We start from the raw sequence: 17,388 nt of genomic DNA, 5'->3' as shown, positions 1-17,388 counted from the left end.
TTTATTGATTAAAATTCATTGAAAGATGATTTCAATGCACTTCCCCCGTTCAAAGAATATTGCCATAAAAAGCATCATTCTAAGATGCGTGACTGATCGTCATAATGACCTACTGGCCAGAACACTCACAGAGATGCACCCAATCCAAGTCCAAGTCCTCTTTTAGATACAAAACCGTATATATTCTGATAATGGATAGGCAGTTTGGCGCGCAGCGTCGTTGGCATATGATTCACACTTGGCATTAATAGCATCTGATGAGAGAGGTAGATGCCGTGCAAAGACAAGGACTGAGGAGGTAGCCAGGCGACTGACTGGCCCTGAGGGCCCAGAGCGAGCGCTAACGTTAGCTCTGGATGTACGGTCCTGGTGTGCCGCCAAGGGAGAAAGGTAATGAGATTAGCTCACCACGCTATCATTAAAGGCGGGTACATCTCTCCTCACAGCTATGGTGAAATCCTATTAACAGCTACCTTCTTCTACCACTGCTTACTGAAGCCTGGGCTTTGAAATGGTGTGTGTGTGTGTGTGTGTGTGTGTGTGTGTGTGTGTGTGTGTGTGTGTGTGTGTGTGTGTGTGTGTGTGTGTGTGTGTGTGTGTGTGTGTGTGTGTGTGTGTGTGTGTGTGTGTGTGTGTGTGTATGTGCGTGTGTGCGTGCGCGTGTATGCGGTCGAGCGCATGTTTGCATACATGTTTGTCTGTGCGTTCGTGTGTGTGTGCGTGTGTGCGTGTGTGCGTGTGTGCGCGCGCGCGCGCGTGTGTGTGTGTACATATGTGTTTGTGTGCGCACACTGACATGCAAGATTGAAAATGTTTAATCTCACAGAAATAGCAGTGGCTGGGGGAAGCACAAGGTGTACCCATTTTGCAGAGGCAAAAGCACAATCTGAGAACCATTGGAAATCAAGAGGTCTTCTCTCAGTCTCTCAAATACAAACACTGAACCTCACTGCCAGTGCGCACAAACACAACTGCCGCTAATTCATTATAACTTCACTTGCGGTACATTAGCTCATAATAAGCAGAATGATGCCCATCATTGTGTGGTTTGAGCTCTTGCTCCTTTCAGGTCCAAGACAAAGTGGTTAAGCTTACAATGTTCCAATCTTACTTTCGCATCTCTTGGAGTGGTTGCTTTCTTACGAGTGCATACACACTTACTTAATCTCTCAATTTGCTTGGAAACCATACCATAGTCTCCTCTGAAGCTATGCCCATTCATGTAATCAAATATTACACTTCTTTTGCAGCTCACGTTTTAGGCCTACTATTTCTTTTATAGGCGAGACCAGGTTGAAATTTGTTAGAGAGAGAGAGAGAGAGAGAGAGAGAGAGAGAGAGAGAGAGAGAGAGAGAGAGAGAGAGAGAGAGAGAGCTGCTGATAGAGAATGAGAGGGGGAGGTAGAGAAACAAAGGTTGGCGAATTGGATGTTTCGGGCCTTTTCCACTCTACGTTAGTCATCACGCCAATAACAAGCCAAAGCCCTCAAGAAGCTTTGAATTTACACTGCTAGATTCTTTGACCAAACATGGACTACCAGTCAGCCTCCTACCACAGACAGCACATGGTGTTCTTTACCCTGCACTGTGATGTGAGAGGAGTGGAGGTATTTCATAGGAAAAGGGGTCTAAGACTTTAGCAGCATCACATCATACCTACAGGCATGCAATGTCCTCTCATCTATCAAAACAGCATAAACTAATAACCCTGGCCAATGTGTCACTGCAAGAACCAAAAAGGAAACTTAACCTATGACGTATCCACCATAACTTTACATGTACAAACATTTCGTCAACATTTCACAGTCTGAACACAGACACATTCACAGTCTGCATAGAACATCTTAATATGGTGGTTATAACTTGGGGGAATAACTGCAACATGACTTCTCAGCATGAGCGCTCTTGACTACATTAGCGGAGGAATCAGATTGTTAAAAGTGTCACATCAGACATATTTGTAGCGATGCTGCGATAGCAGAGCATGCCCCCAGGGTTCACTTCTGTTTTGGCTCCCTGTCCTGACAATGTCTGTCATCTTTCACAGCTGATCAACAGCCTCCCATTAAATGGCTGAAAAATATTGTAAACAGCAAATGCCATCAGTAGGGAAAACGACACAAGCGGAGGAGCGAGATCTTTTATCTTTTATCAATGAAAAGGCCTGACAATTCCCGCTTCTTGCAGGCACTGATGCGTGGAACATCAAAGATTTATATCTTCGATACAGCTGACAAATACACGGCAGCACACACACTGATGATACGCACAAAAAAATCCATAACACAAACAACACAAGTTGCCCGATGCGAAAGCTGATGGGAGAAAAAAAACAGAGCATAAGTACAGCGATTCGTCCTATCGACGGAGAGCGCCAGCGATGTGACAGGGGAGCTTGTCACCTGGTGATGAATTAATGGGGCGTAGTGACAAGGGGGATGCCTCCCATCACTCCTCTCTCTCTTGCTCACAGCATGACCTCCTCACTCACACAACACAACACAACCCATGAGCAGCAGTGTGTCATCTGACCGTAAACTACAACCAGAACATCTGCTAATGATAACTCCTGTTTCAACAAGCACTTTCACTAGAGTGTAACTCCAACTAAGACGAGATGACCCATTTAACGGATGTTTGAGGCGGGGGGGGGGTGAAAAAGTAACAACATCAAAGCGCTCTAAGGTATGTGAAGAAGTCTGAGTATCTTTACAGCCATTTTTTAAATCCCAGGTGACATAAAAGTCCATCGGACCGATAAAAACTAACAAAAGCTGCAAACAAGCCCTGGCACATTTCCATTTCCACTGGGCTACATCCACTGCCTCACTTCCTCCCTCCTCGCACCCTGCCTTGCACTCCCCTGCAACTGGTGGCGGAAAAGCCAAGAGGAAGGTAGCCGGATACTCACATCAGCATCCCAGGTCTCGGAAGACTGGAGGAGAGGAGAGGAGCCCTTGAGTCCACGCGACAACACTGGGGAAAGGAGTCTACCGTGTAGCCTTCAGCATGGCTTAGGCTATGCTGCCGCTAAAATGACTCATATCCCCTCTTCCACCCTCTCGGCAAACCATGAGGAGGTAAACATTTCCAAATATGGAGAAAAAATGGGAGAAAAAGATTGGGGGCAAAAATCGATTCAGCTTGCTATCTGCCTGGAATGCCACTTTTCTGCTTGCCAAAAGTCACCGAGCAGCCAAATATGTGGTTCATGCCGTTTTCTTTTTTTCAATAGGGAATAACAATGATAATTGCAGAAAGCTATTCGGAGAGGAAGTCTGTCTATGGACTCTGGTCTCTACTTGAGCGCTTGGCTCGGTAATCAGGGCCAAGCAGACTTGTGTGAAAGTCGTCACAGAAGTCAGGCAGTGCTGCACAATCAGTAACACTAGTCACACAGACATTTCCTTCTTTCACAAATGTCCTGCAAATATTTAACGCTGGCCTTTCAGCAGTGCACACACACACTGCCGTGTATACACATGGGGAGAACTCATTTTTAGAATGAGAAGCAGGTACAGTATAGCCAAATAGGTATCTCACAGAAATTAATCTGCGGTCTTCCATGCACACAGGCATACAGACAAACACACACACACACAAACACACACACTTTCACGAAAAAAGACGCACGCGCTGCGAAAAAGTGATAGCTCACTTAGTCGTTTCGCAGCCAGACGCACTGAGACCTGCCCAGTAGCGTACCGTAAGCTTAACTCTCCTGCCCAGGCTCATGGAGGAGGAGTAGTCTGCAGGGACGGTCCAAATATGGAGAGAATATCTGTACACTCATCAATCAGAAGCTCTCTCGGAGGGCCATTAGCGTGCCTTTTCATCAGGAAACCACACGCTCCGCTCTGGCCGCCCAGTGCCGCCTGTTTATGCCAAAGAGACAAACAGACAAGCAGACACCACGTGGCATCCGACAAAAAAAAGACTGTAGCTGCTGGCTATGCAAGTATAGTAGTGATCACAAAGCTCTTACAACAACAACAGCAACACAACAAGCAAAACACATGTGAGCAGGGATGGCAGATGTTTGGCAGTGTGTGCAGTAAAATTGGGCAAGACAAGCAGGCACAGAAACACGCGTGCACACACAATCACACACACACACACAAACCTGAGGGTGAACTCAGTTAGGGTCCGGTCAGTCTAACAATAGAACAGGATGTAATACAACTCACTTTCCCACTGATGCTGATGTGTGCAGAATACATTCATGATGCAAATAACCACACAGTGTGAGGGGAACTCAAACACACACTTGTGAGTCTAAGCTTATGTATGCACTCTCACACACACAAGCGTGGTTGACATAACGCCCTGTTTTTTACGTAACATTAGTTAAAAACCTACAAAATTATTATTTTTCCTCTTGAAAACAAATGTAAATGAAGGAAGATGTGGTAAATCATTTTTCATATTAGTCTTAGATGAGAAGAAACATTTTTGTGAAGATTTATGGAAAGGTTTATATGTTAAATGTCCTGTGGTGTGACTGTAACATTAATACAACCTGAAATATATACAGCTATAAAAGGGTCATTTCACGTGAAATCAGACACTTTGGGACCCGACCGATCCGGATTTCAATCATACTTGGTGTGCCTTTTTAGTAGCAAGGTAGCACCCCAGAACTGCATTGGTTTGAATCTGACACTAATATTAAGGGAGAAACAGACTAGGAAAGGTTCACATGTGAAGGTAGGACACTATACATTCAGCCTTGAATATATCAGTCAGTGTTAGTCACAAAAAGATGCCTGTGGTGTTATTTGAAAGCTCTTTTTTGGCTCTACATATTACACAATCAGCTTGGAATACAACAACTCTCAGAATATGAATTATGATAAATTGAAAAATTAAAAATTGAATATCTAAAAAAACTATATTTTAAAATGGCCAGTTCCTTGTCCAAACGTAGCCGGCAATGTCATTAGCAACACCTCAAATGCTGGTGTTCGGTTCTTTATTCATATCAGAGAGAATTTGACTCACAAATATGGCATCATACAGACCACTTACTAATAATATGGTAATACCATAGTAGCATCACATGACAAAACAAAAATGGTCAGTTTCCATGGTCCCAGGTTTCAGAAACTAAGGCAGATGTCCATTTATACACACCAAATGATGATATGTGAATGTTTGAACATTCCTTCTCTGTGTACCTGTGTCATCTTCCCTTTACCGTACTTTAAAGAGATAATCAATGGCTACACTCTCATTTTGTACTCTACCAGTGCATTTGAAGCAGCAGCTGTGTCTTTTGTAGATAATGTATAAGTACGTCCCGTTGCAGTTACAGGTTCCACTACCAGAAGCACATCCTGATGATCCATGACAAGTCTATCTGGTCTGAAGGGAAAAGTGAAGGATGGAGATGGTCCATGAGGATGCAGGAAGTTCAGATTCACCTCTCCAGTGCTCGGCATACATTCCTCAACACATGCTAGCCACCAGTTGCCATCATATACAGCTACAACATACCCTTTGATGCTTGAAAATGTAACACATTCCTTTACTGAGCTCACTCTTTCAACTCTGCCTTCTCTGAATGCTGAAAATGGCCTAACTTCCACTGTGTCCATTGACAATGGGCAGAAGCTGTGTAGTTTTTGAGTACCTGGAATAGTTCTTGCAGATTCCAAATCCAACCTTTTCAACAGGTTCTCAGCTTCATGATGGTACATCTCTGTTGTGGCAAACTGGCAATGGATGTTCTTGAGAGAGATGCACCATCATGAAGCTGAGAACCTGTTGAAGAGGTTTGAATCTGCAAGAACTATTCCAGGTACTCAAAAACTACACAGCTTCTGCCCATTGTCAATGGACATTAGGCCATTTTCCGCATTCAGAGAAGGAGTTGAAAGAGTGAGCTCAGTAAAGGAATGTGTTACATTTTCAAGCATCAAAGGGTATGTTGTAGCTGTATATGATGGCAACTGGTGGCTAGCATGTGTTGAGGAATGTATGCGGAGCACTGGAGAGGTGAAACTGAACTTCCTGCATCCTCATGGACCATCTCCATCCTTCACTTTTCCCTTCAGACCAGATAGACTTGTCATGGATCATCAGGATGTGCTTCTGGTAGTGGAACCTAACTGCAACGGGGCGTACTTATACATTATCTACAAAAGACACAGCTGCTGCTTCAAATGCACTGGTAGAGTACAAAATGAGAGTGTAGCCATTGATTATCTCTTTAAAGTACGGTATAGGGAAGATGACACAGGTACACAGAGAAGGAATGTTCAAACATTCACATATCATCATTTGGTGTGTATAAATGGACATCTGCCTTAGTTTCTGAAACCTGGGACCATGGAAACTGACCATTTTTGTTTTGTTTTTGTTTTGTCCTGTGATGCTACTATGGTATTACCATATTATTAGTAAGTGGTCTGTATGATGCCATATTTGTGAGTCAAATTCTCTCTGATATGAATAAAGAACCGAACACCAGCATTTGAGGTGTTGCTAATGACATTGCCGGCTACGTTTGGACAAGGAACTGGCCATTTTAAAATATAGTTTTTTTTAGATATTCAATTTTTAATTTTTCAATTTATCATAATTCATATTCTGAGAGTTGTTGTATTCCAAGCTGATTGTGTAATATGTAGAGCCAGAAAAGAGCTTTCAAACAATACCACAGGCATCTTTTTGTGACTAACACTGACTGATATATTCAAGGCTGAATGTATAGTGTCCTACCCTAAAATGTGAACCTTTCCTAGTCTGTTTCTCCCTTAATATTAGTGTCAGATTCAAACCAATGCAGTTCTGGGGTGCTACCTTGCTACTAAAAAGGCACACCAAGTATGATTGAAATCCGGATCGGTCGGGTCCCAAAGCGTCTGATTTCACGTGAAATGACCCAAAATAAACAACAACATTTATAAAGCATTTGGCATGATTGCATAAATATTAACCTTATATTAAAAAAATATGAATGTGAAAAACTCAATACAGTAATATTAACTACAAGTTCAATTTCGCAACACAAATTGCGTCCTGCGGGGTGACATGTAAGTCAGGTTTGCGGACGGTCAGCTGCAAGGCCAACTACAAGGGTCTTTAAGACAGCCTCCTAACCAGTTATACCTCAGTTATTGGAGAGTGGTGTGGAAGTTTAAAGGTGACTATTAACCTCTTAATATGTCTACATATTGCAATGTTTCTGTCACACAGCGCTTAGGTTCATTTATGGTGTCCCGTGGTGTGACTGCTCTTATGAAAGGAAAAAAGTTTTTTTTGAGTGAAAACACATAGGTTAAACACAATATCATTATCTAGTTAGCATGAGCTCGGAGGTCAGTCACGAATACAAAAGGATTAAAATGGCCACAAAGCAGTGAATTTCCTGTGGTGTGACATGCTCAGGTATTGTATTACTCAATCCTTACTTATTTTTCATGCATCATGCAAGGATATAAGGATACCAGGAGATCTATTTGTCACATTCACACAATTATTACAAGTGATTCAGTGAAACCATGCAGTGAAATCACAGTTGTCTGCCTGTACGATGCAAGGCGTGTGTGGGTGGGGTTGGGTAGTAGTGTGTGTGTGGGGTGGGGGTTAAAGGAACAATAGCAAAAAGAGCATTGGGGGTATGTTTGTGCAGAATATTATTCATTTTATTGTATTTTACAGAAATGTCACACCAATGATATCACACCGCAGGACACATTTTCCCAAAAATTGCAAAAATTGGGCGAAATTCCACGGACCACTGACATCCCCATTTTTTTCTATTTTTTTCCAATTTTTCCACCCATTTTCACAGGGATTGGAATATGTGTCCTCCTTTGAGTGTGTTACGGCTTTAAACGTCAACCACCCACAAACAGAAGCGCGCACGCGCACGCACACACACACACACACACACACACACACACACACACACACACACACACACACACACACACACACACACACACACACACACACACACACACACACACACACACACACACACACACACGCACGCGCACGCACACACACACAACTTAGTCTGCAACAAATGATGTCAGCAGTGTCTTTTAAAAGCAAAGGGCTACCACAGTCCATCCGCTGGTACTACCGTATCCATACATTGCATTCCCAATAAAACAGACCAGCGTATAACCACAAGCTTATGGGAACACTGCGTACAGGCAGTGTCTGGAGGTGCTTTCCGAAAAGAACAGCCAAACTGCTGTCATCTTTACAACTCCTCAGAGAGCAATGTAATCGATGAATGACATAATGCAAAAGACAAACACACTACAAGTCTTGGATAAACAAGCAGACTGCAAGCCATGGGTAACGGTCTGCATGACTGACTGCCCATGAACCCCCTGGTTTGGACGTTTCAGTGGCCAAGATCCTAGAAATTCTTTCAGCCAGTTGCGGTTGTATCCTGATATTCACAGAGAAGGTCTAATAGAGGACCTCGGATGCCAAACACAAAAGACACATGCGATGCAAGGCCTTCCTTCAACTATCCTTGCTTTCGTATTTCACTAGAGAAAGAGACTTTGTGGAACATCCTTGACAGCATACATACAGCATACATACTGTACATACAGATAGAGAATTGATTAACTGACGACCCGGAATACCTTGCTCAAGTCAGAGAACAGTACAACAACATCTATAGCAACAGCAAGGTCATTGCTCAGACAAGGAGCTCCAGTCTTACTATACAAACTGATCAAAAGCGACAAAAGCTACACAAAGCATAGAAAGTGTTGCTGAACTATTGCATCCTAATGAAAAAAAAAATGGCAGTGTTTCCCATACATTGAGGAAACTATGGCGGCCCGCCATAGTTTAAATTTGGCCGCCATAGTTTCTGAAAATGTAAAAAAAAAAAAAAAAAAAAAAAAAATTTTTTTTTTTTTCCTTTTTTTTTTTTTTTTTCGATTTCCGTGTTTGTTAAAAGCGATTTCAACTACGATTTCCTTCGCATTTTCCTCCTGGAGTAAATACATCCTATAGAGAAAACCACAAGTGCTTGAAAGAGAGAGGGATCAAAAGCCTCGTCAAGTTGTTGTAGTTAACTTGGGTTTGGGAGCAATAAAAAAAAAACCTCCGAGAAGGGACAGTTGGGATGAGTTTACTAACACTCCCCAGGCTTTGTTTTACAGTTGTAATGAGTGAGGTGACAGGCCTTCATTGACAAGGCAGAGGAGACATCGGGCTGCATATAGAAATGAATGTGTAATGAATGTGAATATAGACATAAATGTGTAATATGTTGTTCAGCCCTTTTAATGGGAGGAATTTTTAAAAACTGGCCCTGTGACCAGCACCCCTCATGTAGAATGTGTGTGTGGGGAAAAGGCATAGCCTACCCTCTTAGACCCTTTTTGTTTATGCGTTAACAATTTCACAGCAATCTTAAATTCTTATCTCTGCTCCTATTTTGTTTTATTATTTTTTTCATTACATACAGTGCCCTCCATAATTATTGGCACCCCTAGCTGAGATGTGTTAAAAGCCTTAAAATAAATTCAGTGTTTATTGCAGAAGAATACTGTCACACTGAAAATTTTAGGAAAATGTAGCCTTCAACTCAAATGAATTGTAGGAAAATAAAAAAAAATCCCTGACTAAAAAATAATTATTTTTCATTAAATCACCTGTTCCACAATTATTGGCACCCTTAACAATTCCCAGGAAATAAATATAATTGAAGCATTTCTGTCATTTCTACAGTAGTTTACAAAGTTTACCAGAGTATGTAGGAACATTTAATTAGTAATTCATCACTTCCTGTTTCCCTGGGGTATAAATATGACATGACACCGAGGCCATTTCTCTTATCCACTCTTAAACATGGGAAAGACAAAGGAACACAGCATACAAGTGAGGCAGATGTGCGTCGACCTTCACAGGTCAGGCAGAGGCTACAAGAAGATTGCCACTCAACTGCAGCTGCCCATATCTACTGTGAGAGGAATAATTAAGAAGTTCAAAACAACCTGGAACAGTGGTAAACAAGTCTGGACGAGGACGCCAAGTTTATTTTGCCACCACGCGCAGTGAGGAGGATGTAAGAGAAATCAAAATATCTCCAAAGCTCACTGTTACAGAATTACAACAAAATGGTAGCATCCTGGGTCACAAAGTCTCCAAATCAACCATCAGGCGCTGTCTACACGCCAACAAGCTGTTTGGGAGGCATGCACGGAGAAAACCTTTCCTCACCCACAATCATAAACGTAAACGTCTGGAGTTCGCCCAGCGGTATTGGGCTTTCAACTGGGGACCGTGTGCTTTGGTCAGATGATGAACCAAGATTGAGCTTTTTGGCAACAAACACTCTAAGTGGGTCTGGCGTGCCACGAAAGATGCGCATGCTGAAAAGCACCTCATACCCACTGTGAAGTATGGGGGTGGGTCAGTGATGCTGTGGGGCTGTTTCGCTTCCAAAGGCCCTGGGAAGCTTGTTACGGTGCATGGCATCATGAATGCTTTGAAATACCAGGACATTTTAAATCAAAATCTGTTGCCCTCTGCCAAAAAGCTGAAGATGGGTCGTCACTGGGTCTTTCAGCAAGACAATGACCCTAAACATACGGCCAAATCTACACAGAAATGGTTAACCAGACACAAAATCAAGCTCCTCCCATGGCCATCTCAGTCCCCAGACCTCAACCCCATTGAGAACCTGTGGGTGAGCTGAAGAGGAGAGTACAGAGGAGAGGACCCAGGTCTCTGGATGATTTAGAGAGATTCTGCAAAGAGGAATGGCTGAAGATCCCTCTTTCTGTCTTTTCCCATCTTGTGAAACATTATAGGAGAAGATTAGGTGCTGTTTTGTTGGCAAAAGGGGGTTGTACAAAATATTAACAACAGGGGTGCTTATAATTGTGACACACATTATTTGATGTCAAATAATTATTTCTTTATGTGGATTTTTTCCCCACTGAATAAATGCACTTGTATTGAAGGTTGGATTTTTCTCTTTTTTTCCATTAAGGTCCCATATTATTTAGAGAAAAATAATAATAATTGGAAGCTAAAAAACACATCTCAACCAGGGGTGCCAATAATAATGGAGGGCACTGTAGACCCCTGCATGTGTATTATGTAGCCTTATTTCTCAAAATATAAATGGCTGAAATGTAGGCCTAGGCCTATAGTTTCTCCATGCGCCAATGTCTTACTGTACTCATTGTTTTGCCATTTTGCATTTACACTGCGTGAATATAGTTTTGCCCCCATAGTTTCCAAAATTTCTGTGGGAAACACTGAATGGTGTTGCACACTCAGAACTCCATGCAACACCCTTACAATTAGATAAACGTTTCGGCTTCCGCCTTCATCAGGGTCATCTCTGACCCTCTGAACTATCCTACCAGCAGCATCAACAGTGGAAAAAGCTGCATAGCACAGGGACAGACACTCAGCTGGATTCAAACAATCCAATATTCTGTTTGGCTAAGTGCCGCAACAGTTGAAATGGGTCATAGCTCATTACCGTAAAGATCAAGTTGTCTTCTGACGCTCTTGTCACTGAAAACACTTCGATGACCAAGATGGTTTTGTTGCTTTTGGCGACTTGTCTTCTATACAAAGTATATTATTTTTGGCTATTTTTTTGCTTCCAGTCAATTCATGCTACTTCCATTCTCTTCTTTAAAGAGCAAGGACAATTCGCCTTTGGCTAAGCCCCGCCCTCTTTAGTTACAGTTGCTAGGTCGGACAGATAAACTTTCAATGCTGAGATATCAACGTGATTTATGCAGTGACTGCAAATCGCAGCAGTTATTCACTCATAATAAATAAAAAACGCATTCATAGTATTGTGAATATAAGTATTTATTTTCTGAACGGTCATGCGATGCATCACAGCTTTTATGGGCTCTTCTATGGGTATCGATAGGCATTGTAACCAGCACCATGGTAAGCTGAGCTCGCATATCTTTTGAGCCCTGACTCAAACTTGCTAGACGAAAACGAAATCACACAACTTAATGGCTGTAGTCATCTTCAAAGCTACCACAGCAATGTGTAACATTAACGTTTGGCGTTTATATCTTCAGTAGCTTAACAAAGTCACGTCCATCAGCTGCTAGTCAAAACACTCCTGCCGTGACCGATAGTTAACTTTGCTAGCGGTGTTTCTTCATTAATTAGGTCAGAAATCCTAAATCGTACTCTGAAACAGTTCGTGGTTTGCTTACAACCTTACTGAGAGGGACATGAATGAGATGGTGTCATGATCGGAGCACACAAAGTATGTTTTTGATCCGTGTGCTTTCTAGTCGAGTGTGAGGCTGCCGAGACCCTTCAAGGCAGACTATCCAGCTGCTAGTAATATTAGTCCGGTTTTAGGTAAAGAGGAAAGTGATTACCACCTGTTACATCGCGGGGAAACTTGCACATTTGTCACAAATACCCCAGGCACATTTCCAATCATATTTTAATAATAATACGACCGTATTTCGCTAACTACTTGAAAACATGCGATTTCAGCATTGAGTTCAATGGAGCGCTGTCAAAACTGTCCGAGGTTTGTCCGAGGTCGTCCTTTTGCTGCGCTGTGATTGGTCAAAAAGCACTTTAGGGCGGGCCTTAGCCAAAGGTGAATTGTGACAACTGTAAAATGCCAAACCCACGTTTTTCTGCTCTGACTCTCAAAACAGTGCCAGTAACAGCGAGGGCGTGGGAGAATAGGGATCTAAATACATTGTATGGAATAGGGGACCTTTCATTCAAAATGACTTTGCCCAAGGCCCGCCAGCACACACAAACAGGTCAGGTAAAGTATAAAGTGTATACATGGCTGAAACAAAGGACTTGATTTAATAAGAAGACATAATGACCATAAGATGATACGATAGACACACAGTCAATCACAGTGTAGATCTGGGATCTGGATCCCAGTTCCCGAAAGCTGACCAGTTAGCAACTTAGGAGGTTGTCAATGGAAAATTGCATTGCAAACAAGTAAACTGCAAACTTAGCTAGCAACGGCGCTGCCGAGAAACGCACTCCAGCTTCCACCTACACTAGAGGAGGCAGCATGCTAATCCACACGCACAGACTGTTTCTTTTTTATATTAATCAGACAGGACAGTGAGAGAGACAGGAAATGAGAAGGTAAAGAGAGATGGGTGATCGAGAAACAATATTGGGCCAGAATCGAACCAGACTAATGGCACGCACAGTAGCCCACCAAGCCACGTCAAGCCAAGACAAATCAAACCAAGACTCTCTCTGGGCTCGTACTGAAAGCTAGGGCACCAATCGCATAGCATCCACCTACACTAGAGGAGGCAGCCTCCTAATCTACATTGATACTGACAGACTGGTACATCTGACTGTATGACATCTGTATGTGTCCCTTCTTTTAAAAAAAAGACACTACACTGCTCAAGCCAGAAACCACTGAGGCGGGCTTCAAGGTAATGCTGACCCACTTAGTGGAAGGTTAAATAGTGTCACACAGACAAGATTTCTTGTGATTAAAAAGGCCTACTTAAATGTTTAATTCAACGCTTCCCTCAGTGGGACATTCGTTGAGGGAAATGCTTCACCCGCAGCACTTTGTACTGACTGTTTAAAATGAACTGTACCGTGATCATCACAACTACAGGTGCCCCTCAGGACCTAAACTACGCTGTGAACTGCACTGACTGGTAAGTGCTGTGTTTAAAAAATAACATTGTTTGAACCACTGCAGGAACTGATGATGAAATGGTGAGGTCAGAAGAAGTGAAGAACTGATTTAACCTGCTAGCTCTGCCTTTTATATTTCTTACCTGTAAGAGGTGTGTGTGTGTGTGTGTGTGTGTGTGTGTGTGTGTGTGTGTGTGTGTGTGTGTGTGTGTGTGTGTGTGTGTGTGTGTGTGTGTGTGTGTGTGTGTGTGTGTGTGTGTGTGTGTGTGTGTGTGTGTGTGTGTGTGTGTGTGTGTGTGTGTGCGTGCGTGCGTATGTGTGTTTTTATCACTGGCAACAGAAAAGAAAATGAAGCAAATAAAAGAAGGAGCATGTTTTCAAATATTCCTCCTGAGCTGTCGAAATTTCAAACTCTGCATAGAGTGCCATAGGTGTTCATACTCTTTATGGCTACCACAGAAAATATCCAACAATTATGATGGAGAAAAAGCAAGGGAAAGTAGGGAAATACTATTTTCATCAGAGAGGTCTTGAATCACCATCTGGTTCAGGCAAATATTCCTCCTTCAGAAACTTTTTAAACTAGGCTGGATATTATACTCCTCTATGGTTGAAACCAAACTGAGGACATATCATTATAATGCACGGGACAGGTGTAAGAGATCTTGAATGTCTTGAAACGTTGATGTTTGACACCCAAGACAGTTGTAGGTAGATGATAACAGGGAATGTCTTTTTCATCCAGCCCTTAAAATCTTAATCATTTCCGCAGCAAAGAGGATAGAACAGATGGTGCATGGTGCAAGAATGATGCAGGAGTTAAAAAGTAATTTCAAATATCTTACATTTGCGGACAGAATTATCTCATTGCCTTATAATTAAAGTAAAGTTGAACTGCTACATTATTCTACAATCTATGTCTTTTCTCTCTTTTTCAAAAGCACAAATTAGATCCACAGTCATAGAGGTCACATTGATTAACATCTACACCATATAACAAACCCCAACCAAGATTTCAATGCAGGAGGACCAGAAAAAAAAGATCCAAACCAAAATGTGTAATGTTGGGGAATTAATCCTTCTAACGCAATCATGGGTAAGCGGTAAAAGAGTCAAGCTTGTACCCTGAAAAGTGAATGACCAGTGCTCTCCCCTATCCTCCCCTGTGGCTGAGGTACCCTTAATATGGTACCATCCCCGGGCCACATCCTGCTGTCACGGGGCACCTGTGGGGCTGTCCTCTTGCACTAGGTTGGGGATTCATTTCATGTTGTTGTTGTTAGCTCTGTGTGCTGTGCTATACTTATATGTGTTGTGCTGTGTGCCACAATGACAAAAGCATAAACTTTTACCTTCTCTGTCGAGTGTTTGGTTGGGGGCTGCTCTGGCACTCGGTCACTGCTTCACTGGGACCTGGATGTTGCTCATCCGCATGTGAGAACTGAAAAAAAAACATCAATTTTTTTTTTGAGGATCTTAAATCTCAGCTCCAACAACAGTTATGGAAATGGTGACTCTAAGCTAGACATTACACCTACTGCACTGGCCACTTGACATCACCTGTGGCATCTCAACTATCATTATGTCGCATCTGACCATTCGCTTCACACACAATGGTCGGCTGTTTACATGTTAGTTGGTTGGTTTGTTTGTTTGATAAGGAGTGCTGGGGGACTAAAAGAGGACTTTACTGTGAAACGTCTGTGTAATTACACACTTAACACATTCCATTCCACGAAACAAAGGCATAAGATGAGAGAAGATCTCAATGAAAAACACTGCAGATGCCACCACATCTGTCTCTTACGCCCACTAGGACATCTCCAAGACCTACATTGTGGACAGCACTCGACCACACAACAGTGGACCCTGCAATCTCAAACAAAAAGGCAGGGATGCCAACAGGAGCCTGAAAGGACAGCATCATGGCTGGGGGACCAAGTGTCAGTCACACAAGTAACTTACATCTCCCCACACTCCCAGGACAACTGCAACTCCAGCAGTGTACTTTGCAAGGTCAGAAGACAAGAAGCAGTGGAGCACACAGAACCCATCTGATCTCTCATGCACCTGACAAAGCAGAAGATTCCGGATGCTGGCAGGTCATTGAGGCTCCTACTGCTTGACCACAGTTGTGTGTCCCATAGAACAGGTATAGGCATCATGCCATTAAGACATCAAAGACATATCACATTGTATACGGCAAACTCATGTTGGGATGCGATGGGTAAAGGACACACAACTGGACACTTCTGACTGCCAAATGTTTCTTCTTAGTAGTGTGTTTTCAAAGCAGCCGCCTATTCAAATCAAAGCCTATAGTTTCAGTCGGCATGTCTGTCTTGCGTGTGATTGCAAGTGATTGACTAATATCTTTGTTTGCATAATACACCCACATACACATACCCTTCCAAAGTAGCCTATATCTCTGTAACTCTGTAGCCTATCTCTGCTGATGATGATCAAGGCTGCGCTACTTGTGACAGATGATCAATTTCAGGAAATGTGGCAATGACACAATGTAACACTGGGTCAATGTTCGGAATGTTTCATAAACACCGTCAGTGAAATTAGTGTGCCATTTTTCTCACAAATAAACAAATGCCAAAATACAAGAGAATGAGTTAGTGCTAGTGTCATGAAAAGGTCAGATAACTGTAGCATGGGAATAGAAACGTATCCGGTGTTATTTTCTAGCCATACACCGTGGTCAAACCACAGATTACAGTAGGGGCAGCAATTAATTCGAATAGAACTTCCTTGTTGACAAACTGAAATGTAACACTGTGATGGTACGCCGCTTGCCTTTCACATACAGGCTAGACTTCTGACTTGCAGTGGCAGGACCCTCTACTCCAACTACTTCCGCATTTTTGATGGTTTTACCGAGTCATAGCACACGTCTTTGCCTTTCCACAAAACATGGCCATTGGACCGTTCTAAGGAAAAGTCCCACTTCCTATGCTAAGACGCTAGTACAGGCAAACAGTCTACAAAGTTTAGCAACACAACGGACAACATATTCAAAGTAGCCTACATTTTAGAAAGTGTCCAGAGAAAAACATCATGTAGGTTACTCCTTTCCGGAGCAAGCCCACGCCCTCCGTTTCAATGCCGAATTACAGTAGAACTGCTTCACCTTAGCGAATAAACAGTATCTTCCGAGTAGCCTAGTTCTGTAGTAGAGTTCATGCACAGAGACAATATAACGCTACATTGTTACAGGCCTATAAAAAAGCTACCGCTGATGCCAAAGTGGGACAAGTCCGTGGCAACCATGTCGTTTCTCTTACCTCGCTTTCTAAGAATCAGGAGTTTCAAATCCCACATAAAGTGAAACTTCTTTTTCCCCAAATCTGGGAGAGCAGCAGGCAGTGACGTCACAGCTCAAAATTCCAGCCAACAGTCAGTCTAGAAATTTGCCCATGTAAGGCAGTATAGCTATGTTGTGTTGCTATCTCTTCCTCATAACATGTATTTGTCTTATTATGCAAACAATGTAGCTGACATAAGTCATCGTGTTCTTTTAAAGGAGAGGTGTATCCATTTTGAGGAATGAGGAGTAACAACAGAATTAACCTGTGTTGTGCTGATGCAGAAGAATAGATTAGGGTAGCCTACTGTGCTATCGTGTTATATTAGGGAAGGTATTCTGAGTAGCAATCGATGGCGCACAAGTTTATTTACGCAGTCATCATGCGCTCAAATGCTTACCACTGTATCCATGCACTCATACAGCTTACAACTTATTATTCATTGTGC

At 42.6% G+C, this 17,388-nt stretch overlaps 1 protein-coding gene across 3 annotated transcripts in view; it reads right to left on the bottom strand.

Annotated features, from left to right (window-relative positions):
- Positions 1–17,101, bottom strand: part of lpp (LIM domain containing preferred translocation partner in lipoma) — a 232,562-nt gene extending 215,461 nt beyond the window's left edge. The window contains exons 1-2 of one of the 3 annotated variants that reach the window (XM_063201661.1): positions 16,920–17,101; positions 14,979–15,067 (exon numbers count right to left, since the gene is read on the bottom strand). The gene's annotated coding sequence lies outside the window, so the exon portion shown is untranslated. The other 2 variants (XM_063201662.1, XM_063201663.1) reach the window with 2 other exon arrangements.
- Between the last annotated feature and the right edge of the window lie 287 nt (positions 17,102–17,388).

This window comes from Engraulis encrasicolus, chromosome 6 (genome assembly GCF_034702125.1).
Source record: "Engraulis encrasicolus isolate BLACKSEA-1 chromosome 6, IST_EnEncr_1.0, whole genome shotgun sequence".
In the NCBI taxonomy this organism is placed as follows: Eukaryota; Metazoa; Chordata; class Actinopteri; order Clupeiformes; family Engraulidae; genus Engraulis; species Engraulis encrasicolus.
The sequence above is the reverse complement of the archived record's forward strand: the minus strand, read 5'-3'. Positions and strand labels throughout refer to the sequence as shown.